The following is a 19,033-nucleotide window of genomic DNA, read 5'->3' as shown; positions in this document are numbered from 1 at the left end:
ATTCTGGGAAACATTATTGTTTTATGTACAATCCCCATCCTTATTGTTCACGTAACTAGCTTTGATCTCTTCAATGTAACTTTCATGTTTTCATAGAACACCATCCTAGATGTAGCTGGCTGAAATATTTCATTTTTTTCACACCAAAAAGAGCATCTATTCAAAAGTAAAATGCTTTTTTCAGAAATTGTTTCTAGCAAAATATTTCATGTTATGGTAACTTTTGTCAACACTTTGAAATATTTGCGTGTGCTTTATGCTTTGCCAAAAACAATCCCAATTTTTTTCATTTTAGACTATTTTACTTTTCATTCATTACTACATATTATTTAACTGAGTACAGGGGTTAATACATGTTCCTGATGTATCGATTGGAGGAGGATGCACATAAATACATTATATACACCCTCCAGCTGTGTCTCATGCTGGGATCTCTTTGTAATTTGGAAAGAGATTGGTCTTCAAAACCCACAAGAATTTGTTAGAATGTTTAAACTTGGAAAACTTTTAAATGGAAACCATTTTTATGTTTTTGAAATATAAAAAGAACAACTGTGTGAACTGTTCTGGATCTAGGTCAATCAAGTTAGCTCAGAGAGATGGTTCACAGTGCAGTGAGATGCCTACTCTTGCTGTTTGAAATCACTGTTCATTCACTTAGTCAAAAAAGAAAATAGACAAAGGTTTTTTTGCTCCTGCAAATGTGCACCATCATGCACTTTCTTGCCTTGGAGAACTAATCACATTTGCTCCGTGGGAATTTATGGAAAGTTTTATTTATTGAAGTAATGAATTTTCACAGCAGTAATATACAGTAGCATGGGAAAGCTGCATCTGCTAGATTTCAGTTATTTCTTCCCCGTATTTATTTCCCCTAAAAAAAGCTCACCATGTCCCAAAGTGCATGTGGGTGTGTTTATGATTCTGGTATAGGTTTTGTATAACGTGTCAGTTTAAAGGGAAACATTAAAGGCAACAATTACATGTACTGTGGTGACCTCTTCGCTGCATCTAGTCTGCATGGTCCTTTCAGCAGTCTCCACACTATGTACTTGGCTAGCCCCCCAAGCACAGGCTTAAGTAGCTGTTTAGACAGTGAGACACAGCTTAGGAGACTGGAGTCTGTGGGGACAACAGCCACCGTGATCCCCCAGGCAAAGTGGGAGGGATGCTCAGTTCCATGCCCCTGGAAGAGGCAGGGCCAAGAGCAGAAGAGGCAGGCCCAAGGGTAGTCACTCTTAATGCTGCTGAGACTGTAGTGCTGGTCCCCCCAGAGCCATGTGGAACAGCAGAGCACGGCCACAGGCACTTCAAAGGCTCCCAGAGCTCCAGGCCCTTTGGCTTCTACTGCTAATGTAGCAGCAGTGGTGGTGGACAGAGCTCCAGGCCCCCTTGAAAAGGTGAGCCCCAGGACATCTGCCTCCTTTGCACCTCACCCCACCCCACCCCACCCCACCCCATTCTCAGTGGGCCTGACTAGATTACAGCCATTCCTGAAGAAGAGTGGACACATACCAGGGTACATACTCAGCCCTGGCTCTCCATTTGGCCAATATGTGTCTTTCTATCTAGACTGCTCTTCTTAGCTGTTTAGTGTCCCACTGCCTCCCATATGCTGAGATTTTCCTCCTCACAGTGGACCTGCAATCATGGCGTCTAGGTCCTTAAGGTAGATGTAGCTACCATAGTATACCGCAGCGCAAGGTGTGTCCCCATTGTGAGATGAAACTACATGTGTCAGAGAAAGGCTTTGGCAGGAGAAGCAATGAGGAAATGCTCAGCACCTCTCTGCTGGAGCCTTTCACTACCACGGGTAGCTTCTTCTTAGTGTGGACAAAGCTTGCTCTGCACCACAACATAAAGCTACTTCTACCTTGCATGCTACCAAATGTGATGTGTAGTTTGGACATAGTCCTAGTGGCCATAATTGCAAGCCCATTGTGTTAGGCAATATATATACACATAATGCAAAGATTGTCCCATCCTTAAACGCTTGGGTTTAATCTAAACTACTGCTGAAAATGGACCCTCTCAGGTTGACCTCTGTCATCCTTGCAACAGGCGAGGGGTAAGGGAGGTTGAAGGGAGGAATGATCCCATTAACTTTCCCCTTTTGAGACAGACAAATTAACCAAGTGTAGATATGTCGATTTTAGCTATGCAATTGGTGTAGCTAAAATTGCGTATCTGCAGTCAACTTCCATGTTTAGTATAGATACAGCATTGGTAGTCTAGGATAGTCCTCAGGTGGATACAACAGACAAGAGCATACATTCTGATAATTAGCACTACCTGAGGTATTCATAATATATGGCCCCTTTTCGTCTTGAGAGATGGTGGTTAGCAATGGTGGTGAGGATCTATGGGTAGTGTTTGAGTCTGCAGCTTCTCTCATGGCTTATCTGTACAATATTGTATTTGCATGGTCTATTGCAATTGCTGCATGTCAATCTATTTCAGAATTTTTGAGTCTTAGAGTTTTTCCTTCTAAAATAAAGTTCGTGTGGATTGCACATATACTATCAAAGGATGACATGCCCTGTCATAGCAATAGTCACCATGTATTTTGATCTGATGATGTAGATTCCCAGAATTTTGGATTGATGTTGAATATTTCCATCTCTTTTTGTATGTGTCCTTGAATCTTAGCTTTGGCCTTCCTCTTGTTCTCAACCCACATGACAGTTCACCGAAGAGGAATTCTTTGGGAATATGTTTGTCACCCATTCTTCTCGCATGACCAAACCATCATAGTCTTCGGCTGTTGAGGATTGCTACGAGGCTGGGTATGCCAGTTCTTCACAGGACATCTGCATTTGAAACTTTATCTTGCCAGTTGATATTCATAATTCTGCTGAGGCAGCAAAGATGGAAGCTGTTCAATTTTTTCTCTTGGTTCAAGTAGGTGGTCCATGGCTCAGAACCATATAGCAGGATACTCAATGCACATGCCTGATAGATTAGTATCTTTGTTTTCATTGTCAGTTTAGGATTGTTCCATGTTCATTTTGTAATTCTGCCAAAAACCATAGCTGCCTTCCCTATTCTGATGTTCAGTTCTTCATCCATGGATAGGTTTGTAATGACAGTAGATCCAACATAGCAGAATTGTTGAATCACATCTAATGGGCTGTTATCCAGAATGACACTGGGTCGCTGAGGTATACCTTGAGTGAATACAACAGTTTTCTTCATGCTTATGTCAAGGGAAAACAACTTGCAGGCTCCGGATAGAGAATCCATCAGTGACTGTAGTGTGTCTTCATTATGAGTGATGAGAGCTGCATCATCTGTGAAGAGGAGCTCCCTAATAAGGACTTTCTTGACCTTAGTTTTGGCCTTGAGTCTTGCCAGGTTGTAGAGAGAGTCATCTAATCTCGTGTGGAGAAATACATTGCTTCATGAGTTTTGAAATGCGCAATTTAGTAGAACTGAGAAGAATATGCCAAAGAGGGTAGGAACAAGAGCACACCCTTGTTTGACTCTGCTGTTCATTGCAAATGGCTCCGATGTAGATCTATCATATCGCACTGTTGTTTTCATGTTTTCATGAAAGGATGTTATTATCTTGAGCAGGATGAGTGGGCAGCCAATCTTGGTTAATACTCTGTATAGTCCTAATCTACTGACCGTAGATCTACTGCCATTGTTAAGTCCATAAATGCTATGAATAATGGCTTTCCTTGTTCTCTGTATGTTTCCTGTAATTGTCAAAGTGAGAAAATTGTGTCCATTGTTGACCTGCCAGCCCTTAAGCCACATTGTATTTTTGGATAGACTCGATCTGTGAGTTTTTGCAGGCGTTTTGAGAATGACACACACAAATGCTTTGCCTGTGATGCTCAGTAATGAGATGCCTCTGTAGTCATTGCAGTCACCCTTGTCATCTTTGTTTTTGTAGACAGTGATGATGTTTTTATCTTTCATGTCATGTGGGACATCACCTGGTCTCCATCATTTTAGGAGTAAATCATAGAGGAAGGGGAAGAGCACAGCCTTGTTTGCCTTCAGGACTTCAGCTGGAATTCTGTCATATCCTGATGCTTTTCCATTGGACAGAGCATCAAGAGCTTGAGAAAGTTCCTTTTCTGTAGGCTTGGCATCTAGCTCAGACATTTCTGGAAGAGATGGGATGAGGTTGTAAAGTTCAAGTTGTATTGTAAACTCATGGGAATAAAGACTTGAGGAGCATTTCACCCATCTGCACATCTGCAGGTTTTGTCTGTGATCACAGGGCCATCTAAATGCTTCAGTGAGTTGCCTTTGGTAAGGTTTGATCCAAGTGCTTTCTTCAATCCAACATACATGGTTTTTAGTTCGCCCAAATCATATGTCTTTTGAATATTAGAACATAGATTGGCCCAATACTTGTTCGCACACCACCTGGATTCTCTCTGAAGAACAGATCTTGTGTGTTAAAGTTGATCTCTTGTGCTTTCAGATGGGTTCTTTATGTTATTCAGATGCTCCTTGTATTTTTCTTCAAGAAGAGGTCTAAGAATGTCAGCATTTTCATTGATCCAGTCTTTGTTAGAGAATTTACATGTTCCAAAGGCATATTTATCACATTTGTATATTGCATCTCTCAGCATGGACCATGTTTCATCATTAGTTTCTTGTTCAGTTTTGTGTTCCATTTTGCAAGTAAAGTCATCTCTGAAGACAGAGCATTTCAGCACACCTCTGGTATTGAGGGTATTGATTTTTGGTTTATTGCATTCCTTTGTCATATATAGTTTCTTTGGGATCATTTTCACTCTGCCGATGATCAAGGAGTGATCAGTGTCACAATCTGTGCTGTGAAATGTGTGTGTAATTTTGATGGCACTGAGATGTTTCCTGTGTACCAGTACAAGGTTAAGTTGATGCCAGTGACCTGATTTGGGGTGGTGCCGTGAAACCTTGTGACACTCTTTCAAGTTAAAAAAAAGTATTAGTGACACATAGCTGATTCTGAGAGCTAAATTTGAGAAGGCATTGACCATTTTTGTACAATTCCCCAATACTGTGATGACTGAGGCAGAGGGGCTACTGGTGCTCCTGCTTCTGTCTCTGCTAGGGGCTTGTGGAGGGCCATGTGAGTAAGAAGAAATAAGACATGGCAAAACTCTGGGAGGATTGGGCCAGCTCAATCCTCTCCTTCCTCACCTGCTCCCCTGTTGCTGAGCTTCCCCCCAACCCACAGCCTCCCTTGCACCTGGCCTGCTCCCAACATCCCCCTGCCCATAGCCCCTCCCTGCACCCTCTGGCCGGCCCACTCCCAACACCCTACTGCCTGCAGCCCCTCCCCACCTCACAACCCAGCCCACTCCCAACATCCTGTGGCCCAATCCCCTAACCATTCCCCAGGGAAGTTAAGGACTTACAGCTGCTGCAGCCTGGGGGAGCTGCCACCTCCTCCACCAGAGACACCAGTACCTCCAGCTGAGCACAGCAAAGCGGCTTACACCTCATCGCGGGGCAACCATGGTTGCGTGCTGTGAAGCAGCTCTTGCCGTATGGCAGGATGCCCACAGCCATGTGGTCAGGTGCCTCCAGCCATGCTCCGCAGCTCCCCCTGCTCCCTCTGGCCCGGCCCAGCCCTCTCCCAACACCCCTTGGCCCACAGCTCCCCCTGCACCCTGTGGCCTGGCCCACTCCCCACACCCACCCTGGCCCCATCCCCGAATGCCCCCAGCCTGCCACTCCCCAGATGCACCCCAGGTAAGTTAAGGACTTACCACTGGTGCAGCCCAGAGGAGCCACTGGTACCTCCTGCTGTGCATAGAAAAGTGGCTCCCTCCATGTGGCGGGACAGCTGAAGCAACATGCTACAAAGCAGCTCCGGTGGTGTGGTGGGGTGCCCACAGCTATGCACCTTCAGCTGTGCTCTGCAGCTCCCTCCACACCCCATCGCCTGGCCTGGCCCGGCCTGCTCTCAACAACCCCCAGCTCACAGCTCCCCCTGCACCCTCCAGCCTGGCCCAGCCCAGCCCACCCTCAACAGCTCCCTCCTCACCCTCCAGGCCGGCCCACTCCCAACACCCACCCTAGCCCGGTCCCTGATAGCGCATTAGTAGAAAAACCCTGCCATTAAAAACCAATTGCCTGTGCTGAATTTCATCTGGCCCTTGGTAAGTCTGTGTACTGTGGGACAAAAGCCCTGACCCTTGTCCCCGATGGGCTGGAACTGCAAGTATCTCTGCTGGCTCATGGAGATCAGGGAAGCTTAGCATTCTGTTTGCAGACACCCCCACCACTCCCATTGGTTGGGAACCATGACCATTTAGAGCTATGGGAGCAGTGCCTGCAAGAAAGGGAACATAGTAAGACACTTGCCCCACCACTAAGAGGTCAAAGGCATGGGCCGTCCATGGCCACTTCTGTGAGAGGCAGTGGTGCTTGGTCAAGGTAGGTGGGGAGCCTACCTTTACCCTGATGTGTGACCAAATGGGCGCTGCCCCAGGAAAGTGTTGCACACCCGCTCCTGCATTCCAGCCCCCTGCCTCAGCCCTGAACCTGGTTCCACTCTTAACTCCCTCCCAGAGGCTATACCTCCATCCCTCCCAAGGACTGCCCTGCAGCCACACTTCAACCTCCTTCCTGGAGTTCCATCTTGCACTCCTAACTCCTCGTCCCCAGCTCAATCTCAGAACTTTCACCTCCAGTTGGAGCCCTCAGCCCTCCACACCCCAAACCTGCACCCTGAACCCCTAATTTTTGGCCTGAGTCTCGGTCAGTTTCATGTGGCTATTTGTGACCCCATCAATGGACTCATAAATAGGAGTGTGTAATGAAGATGTTCTACTCATTATCAAGTGACCACCAAGAGAGATATGCGACCTACAACTGATTTTTTCTGGTGGTCAGTGGCTCCTGACAGGAAAAATGTTGCCCATCCCTGTGGTAAAGTAAAATAGCTTTTGTGCACAAGTTTCAAACTTCGTAACCTTCTTCCAAAATTGTAATAATTTGAGGCTTCAACCAAAGGCCAATGAAGTCAATTGAAGGCCTCGTGCTGCCTTCAGTTGGCTTTCATTGGGCTCTAAGGAAACAACCTGAAGACTTAGTTCTGATGACAAAGTAGAAATAGGAACCTCTTAACCGAACTAAATGGCAGGACATGGAAATGGATGGCACAAGGAAGGCTTTTTGTTACATGTGGTAATATACATGGGACTGTCCCAGGCTTGTATCTAGACTAGTTATAAACTAATCTTCCTGTCCCCCGTTATCCCGACTCGCTTACAGCTCTAGCCTTTTTAAGTGACTATTATTGAGAAGCAAATAGAGTGGCAAGACAACTAAAAAGTCCACTATTAAAGTAACAAGTATCAGAGGAGTAGCCAGGTTAGTCTGTATCCACAAAAACAACCAGAAGTCCTGTGGCACCTTATAGACTAACAGATGTATAGGAGAATAAGCTTTCACTGGTAAAACATAAGCTTTCATGGGCAAGATGCATCTGACAAAGTGCCTGTGACCACACTTGGCCAAAACTTCGAAATAGCCACACTAATGGCCAAATCGAAGAATAATAATGAGGTGCTGAATTGAATATTCAGTGCCTCATTAGCATTCCCATGCTTCTGGCTGTGGCGCTTTGAAAGCACCATTTTCAAACACATGTGTCTCAGTGTGGCTACACTGGGGTCCTTTTTGAAAGGACCCCATACATTTCAAAATCCCCACATTCCTGTCAGCTGAGAGGAATAAGGGGATTTAGAAATGTGCGGGCTCCCTTCAAAAAAGATCCCCATGTAGCTGCACCAAGGCTTGTCCATTTGAAAGCAATGCTTTCGAAGTGCTGCTGCCGGAAGTGTGTGAATGCTAATGAGGCACTGAATATTCAATTCAGCACTTCATTAGTATTCTTCAATTTGGCCATTAACATGGCCATTTCAAAGTTTTGGCCAAGTGTGGCCACAGTCAGTGTGTCTTTACCCATAGAAGCTTTCTCCTATAATTCTGTTAGTCTATAAGGTGCCACAGGACTCCTGGCTGTTTTTATTAAAGTAACTATGGCTACGTCTACACTAGCCCCAGAACTTCAAAAGGGGCATGACAATGAACCTAACTGAAAGATGCTAACGAGGTGCTTCCATGAATATGCAGTGCCTCATTAACATAATAGTGGCCGCAGAACTTTGAAAGTCCCACTTTTGATCACACGCGGCTCATCTACATGGCGTCCTTTTCAAAAGGACCATGCACGCTCCGAAATCCTGTTATTCTTATAACCAAATAGGTATAAAGGGATTTCAAAGTGTGTGACTATGTCTACACTAGTACACTATGTCGAAGTAGCCTATTTCAATGTAAGAACATTGAAATAGGCTACTTCAACACATATCGTTTACATGTACTACAGGGCTGGTGCCGTCGATGTTCAACATCGAAGTAGCGATGCAGAACATCGAAAGGAGCCACCCTGGAAGGAAACGTGGAGCGTCCACACACACAAGTGCTCCCTGTCGAAATAAGGGGCCAGCAAAGCCCCAAGCCGCTCCCTTAAAGGGCCCCTCCCAGACACACTCGCCCTGCATAGCACGAGATCCACCGAGGTGACAACTGGTTGCAGACCCTGTGCATGCAGCATGGATCCCCAGCAGCAGCAGCCAGAAGCCCTGGGCTAAGGGCTGCTGCACACACTGACCATAGAGCCCTGCAGGGGCTGGACAGAGTGTCTCTTAACCCCCTCAGCTGATGGCCACCATGAAGGACCCCGCTATTTCAAAGTAGCAGGATGCGGATTGTCTGTACACACCCTACTTCAACATTGAAGTAGGGCGCTAGTCCCATCTTCAGATGGGGATAGCAATTTCGATGTCTCGCCGCCTAATGTCGATTTCAACATAGAAATAGCACATGGTGTGTGTAGATGCGACGCGTGCTATTTCGACTTTGTGCCAGCTACTTCAAAGTAGCCAGCTAGTGTAGATGCACCCTGTGTGGTCCTTTTGAAAAGGACCCCATGTAGTCAAGCCACACACGATCAAAAGCGGCAATTTAGAAGTGCCATAGCCATTATATTAATGATGCACTGCATATTCATGGAAGTGCCTCAGTAGTAACTTTGGATTACGTTCATCATCATGCCGCTTTTGAAGTTCTGGGGCTAATGTAGAGCCTATAAACCATGAAAATTAAAACAAAGAAGAAAGCTAACTTTTGGAGATGTAGTGGTCAGCTCCTCTCTGTATTCTTAGCCCTAATGCAAAACACCTCTCATCAATGTGCACAGCATGTATGTGTCCCTGACAACTAATTTACAGAGATAGTTCCAGTAATCACTGTTTTAGCACCATTTTTGAAAAGCAGCTGGACTGCTGAATCAGTGGAAATGGCAACAGACTGACCGAATGCATATGTGCTTCAGAATCAACCCCCTCTGCCTATCTTCACAGAATCACAGAGTCACAGGGCTGGAAGGGATCTCAGGAGGTCATCTAGTCCAGCCCTCTGCTTCAAGCAGGATCAACTCCCACTAAGTCATCCCAGCCATGATGTTGTCCAGCTGGGACTTAAAAATCTCAAGGGATGGAAAATCCACCATCTCTCTAGGCAATGCATTCCAATGCTTCACCACCCACCTGGTGAAGTAGTTTTTCCTAATATCTAACCTACACTTCTCCCTCTTCAACTTCAGACCATTACTCCTTGTTCTGCCATCTGACATCACTGAGAACAGTTTCTCACCCTCCTTTTTAGAGCTCCCCTTCAGGAAGTTGAAGGCTGCTATTAAATCACCCCTAAGTCTTCTCTTCTGTAAACTAAAAAACCCAAATCCCTCCACCTATCCTCATAGGTCTTGTCTTCCAGACTCTTAATCATTTTTGTTGCCCTTTGCTGAACCTGCTGCAGTAAATCCACATCCTTTTTATACTGGGGGGCCCAAAATTGGACACAGTATTCCAGATGTGGCCTCACCAGTGCCGAATAAAGAGGAATAACTACTTCTCTAGATCTGCTCGAAATGCTCCTCCTAAAGCACCCTAGTATGCTGGTAGCCTTCTTGGCTACAAGGGCACACTGCTTACTCATATCCAGCCTTTCATCCACCATAACCCCTAGGTCCCTTTCCATTGTACTGCTGCTGAGTCAGTCGGTCCCCAGCCTATAACTATGCTTGGGATTCTTCCACCCCAGGTGCAGGACTCTACACTTCTCCTTATTGAACCGCACCAGATTTCTTTTGACCCAGTCTTCCAATTTATCCAGGTCCCTCTGGATTCTCTCTCTACCTTCCAATGAATCTAACTCTCCCCCTAGTTTTGTGTCATCCTCAATCTTCTGCACACATAACCTACCACCACTTGGTCAGATACATGATGAAATGCTGCCATCCCTCTGCCCACAAAGGACTTCCCACAGGTACATGATAATTTTTTAAGTGTCCTCAGTTCCCACTGATGTTAATGATATTTGTCAGTACTTAGTACCTCGCAGAATCAGGTCTAAGCCATAACCACAAAACTGAGGGCTCCTGGATCAGACAGAAAGCCTCACCTTGACTGAGACATGGAATCCTCAGAACCTGTGATTATAGGAGCTGCAGATTGTTTCTGAGCAACTTTATTTGCTCCATTTAAATTATTCTTGAAATCTTGGAGTTCCAGCTTTGCTTCAGCCAAGAACTTTTGCCAGTGAGCTCAAGTTCAGATATTTGGCTGGGAACAAGAATACATTCTTACATACTCCAAAGCAACTGACTGAAGAACAGAAGTGGCAAGGTTATTGAGGGACCTGTAGCTGGGATGTAGATTGAATTTCAGTGTAGTAGCTTTGTCTAAATGGATCTATGACATATGTGCCTGAATACTACAAGCAGCTCTATAGAAGTATAAGCAGGCAGTTATCCCTGTGAAGCTCACAATAAGGCATCTCCAGTAAATACAGCAAAATCTCTTGCTTCCTAAATTACCAAAAAGGAGTGGCAAAGCTAGTAGTCCTGCCTATTATTAAAGTGGGCTGACACTTCCCATTATAAGACCCTTGGTTTAGTAGCTTGTGACTTTGCCAAACGTTAGCCATTTAGGCTGAAGAGGTCCATGTTGGGTGTCTGCATCAGCCTACATTTATGTGGAGAGTGTCACATTAAACGTTTGAGCCATTGCTCACAGCAAGATTAAGGAAAACATATTGCTTGCATAGGTTAAAAATTTCTTAGGCTATATCCTCACTATCTAATGAAGGGCTGGAGGAGAAATTAATGCAATCATTCTGAATTACTATATGCTAATTCCCCAAAAAGCAAACTTATCATGTTACTGAACTTTGCTTCATGCTGCCTAGTAGATCTACCCGGGTACACCTCCACACTTCCAATTCCTCACCTAAATTAGGATAACTATATTAACTCCAAAGCTTTTTTTGAAATCTATAATGGAAAAGTGCTATAAATGCATAAAATGTTACTTTTTCAGTATTAGGTAGTGAGTGGGCAGTGAACAAAGGATTGCTTGCTCAGTGTTGTAGTATTCTGGGTATTTCACACATAAAGAATAGGGAGTTAACAGTGAATTCTGCAGATACTAAGAAAACTGTATTTTAGGATCCTTACCTTATGCCAGACATACAGTACATAGGCTTAAGTACATGCCTACCCATCATTTAAGTATGATGTAAATGCCACTGACATTTACAAGCATGGGCCATAGAGACCTCCTTGTCCATGTCTGGCTCAGATGAACATGGAGAAAAGGGTTTGATGAGGAAAGTAAATGTCCACCTAAAATAATACTGATAAATGAGCAGTACCTAAGCAAGTCAATCCAAGAAGAACAGAAGGATACAATGCTGAAGAGAAGAGCAATTCTCCAGCTCGATCCAGAAACTGTTCACAAAAGGGAGAGGTGACAGGAAGATGGTTACATCTCTCTGTTCCTGCAACTGGCTGCACTAACTCTGGCCATGCTCCTTCTAGTCCCAGCACTAGGGTTGCAATGAGGCTAGCATGTACCAATGCTACACTCAGTAGGAGAATCACTATCTCAAAACCGAGCATAATGACTATATTCTAACAGGGCTACCTCTCTGTTACTATTCAACATGCATAGAATAATGATGGGCAGAGATTGGAGAGGACATAAAATAGGAGGAGAGGAAAATAATGAAGATCACAAATCCAGGTCGCTAATTCAGAACAATCTGGATTGTGTTATAAAATGGGCATAGGCAAACAATTTGCATTTTAACATGGCTATTTCACTAGGAGGGTGGAAAAGCACTGGAACAGGTTACCTTGGGATTTGTTAGAGTTTCCATCCCCGGAGGTTTTTAGTCCCAGCCTGACAAAGACCTGGCTGGGATGATTTTGTTAGAGTTGGTCCTGCTTTAGGCTGGAGGCTGGACTTGATGACCTCCTGAGGTCCCTTCCAGTGCTAGGATATGGGGATTCTCTGGCTGTGATACTAGCAAACCAGGTGTCTGCTCATGCCAATGCCCCAGACCTCATTGAATGCTTAAAAATGTATTGCTGGAAGACAGACCAATCCATTTATGTATTAGTATAGATCAAAGAGATTGGTTAATGTATAAGATAGCATTTGGTGTTAAATTTCATGAAAATTAGTGGAATATTACTTGCATTGTTTTAACTTATCTGCTTCCCACCATGTAGTAACAAACTTTTACATAGTGTCTACCCAGATATTAAGGTTATGTCTACATGGGCAACCTCTGTCAGCAGAAGTCATTGCAACAGAGAAATCTTGACAGAACTTCTGTCGACAGATTGCATCTACACATAAAAGCAGACCAAAAGAGTAAGCCACTCTGTTGACAGACAGACTGCCCTGCCCTCTCTCAACAGAACAACTCACCGGAAACTCTGCAAACAGGGCTTCCTGGGGAACCAGAAGCCCTCTGTGTTGACAGAAGTATCTACATGGGCACTCTGTTAACAAAAAACTCTACAGAGGTGCTATTCCTGATTGGCAGCAGGGATAATGCTGCTGACTGAGCAAATTGAGTTCTGTCGACAAACTCTAGACAGAGTGCTTTAGCTATGTAGCGGCTTGGTGAGTTTTGTCGATCAAAAGCCTGCTCTGCCAACAGAACGTGCTCATGTATACACAACCTAACAGAAAAGTATTTATTTCAAAGCAAGTGGATACTATGTGTGATGACTGGAAATCAAAGGAAGAGCCCATGTGGGTTGTGACTGTGTTAGTTGGTTTTCTATAAGAAGTTATAAGTATGGATTGAGAGAAAAATACTGCATCTTTGGAACACTTGAGCTGGGTCTATAGTACAGAGTTCTATCAACAGAAGAGACCTTCTGTCAATAAAACTAGGGAGTGTCCACACTACAAATGCATTCTGTAGAGAATCTATTGACAGAATGCAGCAGTTGTCCTGCCAGAGTTCTTTCTTGACCATATGAGGTATGGCACTTCCCTCAGCAGATTCCATCAACAAAAAATAGTGTGATGCTCCAGGGGACCCTATGTTGACAGAGAGGGCTTCCAGTTCACTGGGCAGCCTGTTTGCAGAGCTTCTGGGTGGTTGCTCTGATTACGGAGGGCTAGGCAGTCTGGCTGCTTTCTGTCAACAGAGGGCATTGATGGGGGCAGCCTGTGTTAGGTGTGGACATGTTCTGTAGACAGAGGTTCTGTCAGGAAATATCTGTTGACGGTGACTCCTGTCAACAGAACTTTGTAGTGTAAACACAGATTAGGGTTCTAACAAGATGGAATAACTGAAAAAGAAAGCAGAAATCCCTGGAGTTATTGTGAGTAGGTCTTAGAGACTTTTAGGAAGCAGGCAGATTGTTACATGTCTGTTACCATCTGGAATTATAAACTGTCACTCATGAACTGTCATTGTACCTGCTTTCACCTCTCAGTAACTCTCATTTTTCTTTTTTAGCTAGTAAATCTTCAATTAATTTAATAAAGAATTGGCTACTTGGGTTGTCTTTGATGATATAAGATTGAGAATACCAGTTGATCTAGAGAAGCAACTGGTCTCTTAGGACTGGAATCAAGCTGAATGTGGTATACTTTTGATGTAACTGACCTTTTATCACAAAGTCCAATTAATCTGGCTGGCAAGATAGGCTGGAGTGTCTACGGGCTGTGACTCAACGGTCTCACTGTGCTAGTGATTTGGGAGTCCACGTTTGTCACTGGCATGATAAAATCTAATGCTGGAACACATCAGTTTGAAGTTTCTGCTCTGTTGTCTGATCGTCTGGTCTGGTGCAGGCACTCACAGTTGTGAGCTGCTCCAGACTGCATGACAATAGCTAAATCTAGGAACAGAGAACACATTCCATACTTATTATACTCTGGGAAAGAATGATTCTGAAGAAAAAAAAAACAGGCTCAAGATGGATCACCAAGTTTCAGTCCCAGCTAAAAGCTGCAAAAGAGCTAAATTGATTCTGAGATGCATAAAGAGGGAGTGTCATGTAGGAGCAAAGAGGTTATTTTGTCTCCAAATTTAGCACTGGTGCAACCTCTTCTGGGTCTACCACCAAAGAAGGATGTTCATATGTAGGAAAGGTTTCAAAGAAGAGCCATGAAAATGAGTAAGTGATTATAAGACATATCTTATACCCATAAACTGAAGGAGCTCAATCGATTTAGCTTAACAAAGAGAACAGTAAGAGGTGATTATTTGCAGTTTATAAGCATCTGCATGGGGAACCACTATTTCATAATGGGCTCTCTCAAAAAATGAGAGGGAAAGGGTAGGAGATGATAATCTGATGGCTGGAAGTTGAAGAAAAACATATTCAGTCTGGAAGTAAATAAGAATTTTTAATGCAAGAATAATTAATCACTGGATTAATTTACTAACTGTTGTGATGGATTTTCAACTTTTATGCAGTTTTAAAATCAAGCTATCATATTTTCCAAAAGATATTCCTAGGTACTTTTTGGAAGGGTTCTATGGCCTTTGTTACAGAGGAGGACAGACTAGATCATCACAGTGGTTTCTTTTAGCCTTACAATCTATCCTGTGGGTATCCCAGCTTCAGAGTTGAGCCAATCTTTACTACATTTTGCAATACCTATGTGGAATAATCCAGGAAGTCTGCTCCAGAATTTAGATACATCCACTAAACAGTATTGTAAAAAGTGACTCCTGAATTTAAGGTCAGCTTGTGGATTTTGGCTGAGCAATTACATCTGTGCTCAATGGGCCTCAGCAGAATTTTCCAAATCTATTTTCTCTTCTTTTAGCGCTTTGTTCCTCCTTTTGTATTGAAGGTACAGCCTGAATGACTTTGTGGAATCACAGAGCAGACTGTAAAAGATGTGTGGAATGAAATATCCTTGCTCGCTCTCTCACACAGAGATGACAGGCTCCTGTGTGCCATGCTATTTGCTTTGTGCTACACAAATGCACAATATGGAATAAATTCAGAAGTGCATCATAAAAACCCATCTCAGGCCAGAAGTAAGAAACCACAGAGAAATAAACCATTTTTATGAAAAGAGTTTTAAAGGTTTTTCTTTTTTTCTGTTTTTTTCTGGTTTTCTAATCATTAGCTCACCTCCCTGTGTAGCCAGCTTTGTGGGACCTTTTGGGAAAGGGAATCATTGTTCGCATGTGTCAAATTTCAGCTACATTCAAAATAATAAGTATTGTTTACCGCAAATTTATTGCATGTATATTTTTTTCTTTCCCAGTGACTACAGGAGCTTTCTAAATGGGTTAAGTATTTTATTGTTTGTTTTTTGTGTCTTTGCCTTCATGGTGTTTGTTCTGACAGTCTTCCAGGCAGTAGCTAAAATGACCACTTGTGATGCTGTGAAAAATAAAAGCTCACATGGGTCCAGAGGGATGAGCTTCTGAAGAAAGTGAAAGCCTTTAAGTTATAGTTCTGCTTGGTTAGCCCCTAAGGAAATCCAGTCTCTGCATGTGAATGGGAGGTTAGTGAAATACATTAGCAACAAGAAGGTTGGTGCCCCATGTTTAATAATCCTCAGCCACACAAAACTCCGACTGCAAACAGCATCAAGAGCTCCTAGAGGAAGAGATGAGGCTGGTTCACCTATTTCTCCTTCTAAGCTTGTTTTTTTATGCAGACTTACATCTTATGTGCCTACTATTACCTATTCATTCTGACACACTGATTTCACAGACTACCTCTGAACTTTGCCTATCTTCTGTTCAGCCAAGTCTTCTTTCCTATCTTTTACTTTCTACTTTGCAGTATAGGCATCCCTAAGTGATGTCTATGTCCAATCCAAATGTTCCTCTACCCTCACTGCCTTTCTGCCTATCTAAATAATCTTCCAAAACATCATTGTTTAAATATGCTGCAGTTAAGTTTGCTCCAGCCCTCATTTACAGGTTGTTCTTGCCCAGAATGTTGCTCACAGCTTAATAAAAGGAAAACTCTCTTATTCATGCCATGTTTTTGTCCTTGCATTAAGACCCTGTAGCTCTTCTTGCCACCCCATATCTAGTTGCTCCTGCACATGAATCTGAAAGCATTTCTGGAAGAGCTGCCTAAACCACCTTTCTAACAATCAAAGTTAGGTTCCATGGCCTCTCTCCCATCATTGTTACAAATGTGTAGAACTACACACTGTTTGCAGTACTCAGGAAGAGAAAGGCTAAAAATTCCACAAGACCCATCACTTCTGAACCTGGTAAGTAAGGTACTGATTGTTTCTTATTGTCAATACATGTCTAAATACCTGCATTTTAATGCCACAAGAGCCTTCCCCATCTCTACAGGGTCTGTCCCACATCTACTAGCCTTCACAAAAGCAACTTACTTGCCTACGTTCAGGGAACCACACTGGGAGAAACCAGCCAACAGCTTGTCATTGGACTCTTGTGGGACATGGCCAATCTTCAGTTAGCTGAGGGATTGGTTAACCAGAGTGATACTGCATTGTACCACATTGAAAATGAGTTTCCATTTAGTGGTGGGTAAACCTTCAGAGAGTCAGAGGATCATTACTGATCACCTAAAAGTTTACATCCAAACTACCCAGAGTTTTGGGGAGTACAAAATTGTGCTGCCTATTTTGAGAAGACAGGCTCTCTCACCAGATTTCTGGTACTTTATTCTTGCAGTTGGACAATAGGACAAGAACAGTTTATTTTCATAGTCAGGCACATATGTTTTGAGTCCCAGAGAGAACCGAGGCAAGGTGAAATGCACAAAAATGTGTTGGCTCAAATATGTGTATAGAACCCTGAAAAAGGTTTGTTTCCCATTCCTTTTTGAGTTTGGGCAAAGATTTGGAATAGGTCATAATTTTATTGTGTTAATCCACCCATCTTTAATATAATAGTAATGTCAGTCATAACCTTTGTCACCATCAAATAACATTCTGATAAAGCAATAGAAGAAGATCAACATTCCTTTCATGTGCCGGCAATGCCCCACTGCAATTTGCATTGACCAATATGGACAGTCTCTACGTAAAACAATAAATAGACCTGAATCAGACATCAGGAATGGTACCATACAAAAACCTGTAGGAGAACACCTCAATCTCCCTGGACACTCAGTAAGAGATTTAAAAGTAGCATTCCTACAAAAAAAAATTCAAAAAAAAATGGAGAGTGAAATCTCTGAGCTGAAATTCATTTGCAAATTTGACTCCATCAACCAAGGATTAAACAGAGACTAGGAGTGGTTAACCCCTTACAAAAACAGCTTCTCTGCTCTGGAAGGTCACACCTCCACTTTAGAATCTGGCAATGGGCCACATCCCCCATGACTGATCTGACTTGTTTTTTCTCCTCTCTTGAGCTATACTACTGGCAATAGGCCATTTCCACCCTGATTGAATAGACCTTGTCAGCTCTGGCCTACCCTTTTACTGGTACCCCCCTCTTTAAATACTCCTCTGAATCCCCCCCTACCCCACTCATGCATCCGACAAAGCAGGTCTTTGCCCACAAAAGCTTATGCTCATGCCATCTGTTAGTCTATAAGGTGCCACAGGACTTCTTGTAGTTCTCGAAGATACAGACTAACACGGCTACCTGTCTGATACATTCCTTTTTAAATGACTAGCTCCACGAGATTCAGCACTTGTATGGCTCCTAATGCAACTAATGCAAAAGCTGCTGTGTCAAATTCCAATGACATAATTTGACTCTAACTGATCACAATGATGATTGTTTCATTCACAAAATTAAATAAAATTAATAAAAAGTACAACTAGCTACATAACAAAGGATCAGGAAATGTGCCCCATTCCAGGAATATAATTAGGAACCTGTCTAGATTTAAATCTTTAAGGCTATATCTGTGTTATATTTTATGTCCAGGTATGGAGGACTTGATGGTTCTAATCTCACACTTGAGTATTCACACCTCATTGTAAACTTGTACTTCCAGTGGCTGTAGCAGGGGCTTAGAGCAGTGCTAATGTATCCATAGTGCACTATGCAGACCTGATGCAGATCTGTGGGACAAATAGTGCCCATGCTGCAGAATAACAACGTACGGACTCAAGTCACAGGGGGGCTCGGACCCACCACCTTATTAGCTTTCTGAATGCTTGCTGACCCTAGTCAAATCGATATGTGCATGGATGGAAGGGGGATTTAGTCTGAAACCTGAGACAGAGACTAGGATTAATGTGAGGTATAGACATACACAGTGTTATGCCAATGGGTTACATATGTGTTTCAGGACTTTGTGGAAATGGGACCTTAACTGAGGGAATACATAACCAGATTCAGGCAGTCACATATCATTGAAAAGAGAATAGGGGACAAGAATTATTGAGCAGATCTAGATAGAAGCTTTGACAAATTGGTATCACCCATATCAATTGCAATAACATATGTGCAAGAAAAGCGGGAAATAAGAGGAAGAGGCAAAGGCTATATCTGTGTGTCATTACTCGGTAACGTGCAAGAAAAAGTGAAAAGAAATACCCATATTTCCATGCATAGGAAAATGACAACTTGGATAAGTCCTCATTGCACTGGTGTATGGCTATGTCTAGATTTGCTGCAACTTGTCGACAAAAGTTTTTGTTGGAAGACATCTTCTGACAAGACTTCTGCCAACAGATTGCAGCCCAATTACCAAGAAGATCTCCCAAGTGGGCCATTAGGG

This window comes from Carettochelys insculpta, chromosome 1 (genome assembly GCF_033958435.1).
Source record: "Carettochelys insculpta isolate YL-2023 chromosome 1, ASM3395843v1, whole genome shotgun sequence".
Lineage (NCBI taxonomy): Eukaryota > Metazoa > Chordata > Testudines > Carettochelyidae > Carettochelys > Carettochelys insculpta.
Note: the sequence above shows the minus strand (reverse complement) of the source record.